This window comes from Aegilops tauschii, chromosome 5, assembly GCF_002575655.3.
Source record: "Aegilops tauschii subsp. strangulata cultivar AL8/78 chromosome 5, Aet v6.0, whole genome shotgun sequence".
NCBI classification, from domain to species: domain Eukaryota; kingdom Viridiplantae; phylum Streptophyta; class Magnoliopsida; order Poales; family Poaceae; genus Aegilops; species Aegilops tauschii.
In genome coordinates this window covers 349,314,213-349,320,671 of record NC_053039.3, presented here as the reverse complement: position 1 = coordinate 349,320,671, position 6,459 = coordinate 349,314,213, and positions in this window count along the sequence as shown.

Here is a 6,459-nt window from a genome sequence, read left to right as displayed (position 1 = left end):
CGTGCTTGTGATCTCCATCTCTGAAGCACCGTCATGATCACCATCATCACCGGCTCGACACCTTGATCTCCATCGTAGTATCGTTGTCGTCTCGCCAACTTTATTGCTTTTACGACTATCGCTACCGCTTAGTGATAAAGTAAAACTATTACATGGCGATTGCATCTCATACAATAAAGCGACAACCATATGGCTCATGCCAGTTGCCGATAACTCGGTTACAAAACATGATCATCTCATACAACACATTATATCACATCATGTCTTGACCATATCACATCACAACATGCCCTGCAAAAACAAGTTAGACGTCCTCTACTTTGTTGTTGCATGTTTTACGTGGCTGCTACGGGCTTAGCAAGAACCGTTCTTACCTACGCATCAAAACCACAACGATAGTTTGTCAAGTTGGTGTTGTTTTAACCTTCGCAAGGACCGGGCGTAGCCACACTCGGTTCAACTAAAGTGAGAGAGACAGACACCCGCCAGTCACCTTTAAGCAACGAGTGCTCCGAACGGTGAAACCAGTCTCGCGTAAGCGTACGCGTAATGTCGGTCCGGGCCGCTTCATCTCACAATACCGTTGAACCAAAGTATGACATGCTGGTAAGCAGTATGACTTATATCGCCCATAACTCACTTGTGTTCTACTCGTGCATAGCATCAACGCATAAAACCAGGCTCTGATACCACTGTTGGGGAACGTAGTAATTTCAAAAAAATTCCTACGCACATGCAAGATCATGGTGATGCATAGCAACGAGAGGGGAGAGTGTTGTCCACGTACCCTCGTAGACCGACAGCGAAAGCGTTATCACAACGCGGTTGATGTAGTCGTACGTCTTCACGATCCGACCGATCAAGTACCGAACGCACGGCACCTCCGAGTTCTACACACGTTCAGCTCGATGACGTCCCTCGAACTCCGATCCAGCCGAGTGTTGAAGGAGAGTTTTGGTCAGCACGACGGCGTGGTGACGATGATGATGTTCCACCGACGCAGGGCTTCGCCTAAGCTCCGCAACGGTATTATCAAGGTGTAATTTGGTGGAGGGGGGCACCGCACACGGCTAAGAGATCTCAAGGATCAATTGTTGTGTCTCTGGGGTGCCCCCCTGCCCTCGTATATAAAGGAGCAAGGGGGAGGCAGCCGGCCAAGGGGAGAGGCGCGCCATAGGGGGGAGTCCTACTCCCACCGGGAGTAGGACTCCTCCTTTCCTTGTGGGAGTAGGAGAAGGGAAGGGGGAAGAAGAAAGAAGGAAGGGTGCGCCCCCCTTCCCTAGTCCAATTCGGACCAGACCATGGGGAGGGGTGCGGCCACCTTTTGAGGCCTTTCTCTCCTTTCCCGTATGGCCCATTAAGGCCCAATACGAATTCCCGTGACTCTCCGGTACTCCGAAAAATACCCGAATCACTCGGAACCTTTCCGAAGTCCGAATATAGTCGTCCAATATATCGATCTTTACGTCTCGACCATTTCGAGACTCCTCGTCATATCCCCGATCTCATCCGGGACTCCGAACTCCTTCGGTACATCAAAACTCAATAAAACTGTCATCGTAACATTAAGCGTGCGGACCCTACGGGTTCGAGAACTATGTAGACATGACCGAGACACGTCTCCGGTCAATAACCAATAGCAGGACCTGGATGCCCATATTGGCTCCCACATATTCTACGAAGATCTTTATCGGTCAGACCGCATAACAACATACGCTGTTCCCTTTGTCATCGGTATGTTATTTGCCCGAGATTCGATCGTCGGTATCTCGATACCTAGTTCAATCTCGTTACCGGCAAGTCTCTTTACTCGTTCCGTAATACATCATCCCGTAACTAACTCATTAGTCACAATGCTTGCAAGGCTTATAGTGATGTGCATTACCGAGTGGGCCCAGAGATACCTCTCCGACAATCGGAGTGACAAATCCTAATCTCGAAATACGCCAACCCAACAAGTACCTTTGGAGACACCTGTAGAGCACCTTCATAATCACCCAGTTACGTTGTGACGTTTGGTAGCACACAAAGTGTTCCTCCGGGAGTTGCATAATCTCATAGTCAGAGGAACATGTATAAGTCATGAAGAAAGCAATAGCAACATACTAAACGATCGGGTGCTAAGCTAACGTAATGGGTCATGTCAATCACGTCATTCTCCTAATGAGGTGATCCCGTTAATCAAATGACAACTCATGTCTATGGCTAGGAAACATAACCATCTTTGATTAACGAGCTAGTCAAGTAGAGGCATACTAGTGACACTCTGTTTGTCTATGTATTCACACATGTATTATGTTTCCGGTTAATACAATTCTAGCATGAATAATAAACATTTATCATGATATAGGAAATATATAATACTTTATTATTGCCTCTACGGCATATTTCCTTCAATCTCCCACTTGCACTAGATTCAATAATCTAGTTCACATCGCCATGTGATTTAACATCAATAATTCACATCACCATGTGATTAACACCCATAGTTCACATCTCTATGTGACCAACACTCAAAGGGTTTACTAGAGTCAATAATCTAGTTCACATCGCTATGTGATTAACACCCAAAGAGTAGTCAACGGGTCTGTCACATTCAGATCCGTAAGGATTTTGCAAATTTCTATGTCTACAATGCTCTGCACGGAGCTACTCTAGCTAATTGCTCCCACTTTCAATATGTATCTAGACCGAGACTTAGAGTCATCTAGATTTAGTGTCAAAACTTGCATCAACGTAACCCTTTACGACGAACCTTTTGTCACTTCCATAATCAAGAAACATTTCCTTATTCCACTAAGGATAATTTTGACCGCAGTCCAGTGATCTACTCCTAGATCACTATTGTACTCCCTTGCCAAAATCAGTGTAGGGTATACAATAGATCTGGTACACAGCATGGCATACTTTATAGAACCTATGGCCAAGGCATAGGGAATGACTTTCATTCTCTTTCTATCTTCTGCTGTGGTCGGGCTTTGAGTCTTTACTCAATTTCACACCTTGTAACACAGGCAAGAACTCTTTCTTTGACTGTTCTTTTTTGAACTACTTCAAAATCTTGTTAAGGTATGTACTCATTGAAAAACTTATCAAGCGTCTTCATCTATCTCTATAGATCTTGATGCTCAATATGTAAGCAGCTTCACCGAGGTCTATCTTTGAAAAACTCCTTTCAAACACTCCTTTATGCTTTGTAGAATAATGCTACATTATTTCTGATTAACAATATGTCATTCACATATACTTATCAGAAATGTTGTAGTGCTCCCACTCACTTTCTTGTAAATACAGGCTTCACCGCAAGTCTATATACAACTAAATGCTTTGATCAACTTATCAAAGCGTATATTCCAACTCCGAGATGCTTGCACCAGTCCATTGATGGATCACTGGAGCTTGCATATTTTGTTAGCACCTTTAGGATTGACAAAACCTTCTGGTTGCATCATATACAACTCTTCTTTAATAAATCCATCAAGGAATGCAGTTTTGTTTATCCCTTTGCCAGATTTCATAAAATGCGGCAATTGCTAACATGATTCGGACAGACTTAAGCATAGATACGAGTGAGAAACTCTCATCGTAGTCAACATCTTGAACTTGTCGAAAACCTTTTGCGACAATTCTAGCTTTGTAGATAGTGACACTACTATCAGCGTCCGTCTTCCTCTTGAAGATCCATTTAATCTCAATGGCTCGCCGACCATTGGGCAAGTCAATCAAAGTCCATACTTTGTTCTCATACATGGATCTTATCTCAGATTTCATGGCCTCAAGCCATTTTGCGGAATCTGGGCTCACCATCGCTTCTTCATAGTTCGTAGGTTCGTCATGGTCTAGTAACATAACCTCCAGAACAGGATTACCGTACCACTCTGGTGCGGATCTTACTCTGGTTTACCTACGAGGTTTGGTAGTAACTTGATCTGAAGTTACATGATCATCATCATCAACTTCCTCACTAATTGGTGTAGGAGTCACAGGAACAGATTTCTATGATGAACTACTTTCCAATAAGGGAGCAGGTACAGTTACCTCATCAAGTTCTACTTTCCTCCCACTCACTTCTTTCGAGAGAAACTCCTTCTCTAGAAAGGATCCATACTAAGCAACGAATGTCTTGCCTTCGGATCTGTGATAGAAGGTGTACCCAACTGTCTCCTTTGGGTATCCTATGAAGACACATTTCTCTGATTTGGGTTTGAGCTTATCAGGATGAAACTTTTTCACATAAGCATCGCAACCCCAAACTTTAAGAAACGACAACTTTGGTTTCTTGCCAAACCACAGTTCATAAGGCGTCGTCTCAACGGATTTTGATGGTGCTCTATTTAACGTGAATGTAGCTGTCTCTAATGCATAACCCCAAAACGATAGTGGTAGGTAAGAGACATCATAGATTGCACTATATCCAATAAAGTACGGTTATGACGTTCGGACACACCATTATGCTGTGGTGTTCCAGGTGGCGTGAGTAGTGAAACTATTTCACATTGTTTTAACTGAAGGCCAAACTCGTAACTCAAATATTTTACCTCTGCGATCATATCGTAGAAACTTTTATTTTCTTGTTACGATGATTCTCCACTTCACTCTGAAATTCTTTGAACTTTTCAAATGTTTCAGACTTTGTGTTTCATCAAGTAGATATACCCATATCTGCTCAAATCATCTGTGAAGGTCAGAAAATAATGATAACTGCTACGAGCCTCAATATTCATCGGACCACATACATCTGTATGTATGATTTCCAACAAATATGTTGCTCTCTCCATAGTTCTGAAGAACGGCGTTTCAGTCATCTTGCCCATGAGGCACGGTTCGCAAGCATCAAGTGATTCCAAAATCCCATCAGTATGGAGTTTCTTCATGCGCTTTACACCAATATGACCTAAACGGCAGTACCACAAATAAGTTGCACTATCATTATTAACTTTGCATCTTTTGGCTTCAATATTATGAATATGTGTATCACTACGATCGAGATCCAACAAACCATTTTTCGTTGGTGTGTATGACCATAAAGGTTTTATTCATGTAAACAGAACAACAATTGTTCTCTGACTTAAATGAATAACCGTATTGCAATAAACATGATCAAATCATATTCATGCTCAACGCAAACACCAAATAACACTTATTTAGTTTCAACACTAATCCCAAAAGTACAGGGAGTGTGCGATGATGATCATATCAATCTTGGAACTACTTCCAACACACATCGTCACCTCGCCTTTTACTAGTCTCTGTTTATTCTGCAACTCCCGTTTTCGAGTTACTACTCTTTAGCAACTGAACCAGTATCAATTACCGAGGGGTTGCTATAAACACTAGTAAAGTACACATCAATAATTTGTATATCAAATATACGTTTCTTCACTTTTACTAGTCTCTGTTTATTCTGCAACTCCCGTTTCGAGTTACTACTCTTAGCAACTGAACCAGTATCAATTACCGAGGGGTTGCTATAAACACTAGTAAAGTACACATCAATAATCTGTATATCAAATATACCTTTGTTCACTTTGCCATGTTTCTTATCCACCAAATACTTGGGGTAGTTCCGCTTCCAGTGACCAGTCCCTTTGCAGTAGAAGCACTTAGTCTCAGGCTTAGGTACAGACTTGGGCTTCTTCACTTGAGTAGCAACTTGCTTGCCGTTCTTTTTGAAGTTCCCCTTCTATCCCTTTGCCCTTTTCTTGAAACTAGTGGTCTCGTCAACCATCAACACTTGAAGTGGTCTCGTTAACCATAAACACTTGATGTTTTTCTTGATTTCTACCTTCGTCGATTTCAGCATGACGAAGAGCTCGGGAATTACTTTCGTCATCCCTTGCATACCATAGTTCATCACGAAGTTCTACTAACTTGGTGATGGTGCCTAGAGAATTCTGTAAATCACTATTTTATCTGGAAGATTAACTCCCACTTGATTCAAGCGATTGTAGTACCCAGACAATCTGAGCACATGCTCACTAGTTGAGCGATTCTCCTCCATCTTTTAGCTATAGAACTTGTTGGAGACTTCATATCTCTCAACTCGGGTATTTGCTTGAAATATTAACTTCAACTCCTGGAACATCTTATATGTTCCATGACGTTCAAAACGTCTTTGAAGTCCCGATTCTAAGCTGTTAAGCATGGTGCACTAAACTATCAAGTAGTCATCATATTGAGCTAGCCAAACGTTCATAACGTCTGCATCTGCTCCTGCAATAGGTCTGTCACCTAGCGGTGCATCAAGGACATAATTTTTCTGTGCAGCAATGAGGATAATCCTCAGATCACGGATCCAATCCGCATCTTTGCTACTAACATCTTTCAACATAATTTTTCTCTAGGAACATATCAAAAATAAACAGGGAAGCAACAACGCGAGCTATTGATCTACAACATAATTTGCAAAATACTATCAGGACTAAGTTCATGATAAATTTAAGTTCAATTAATCATATT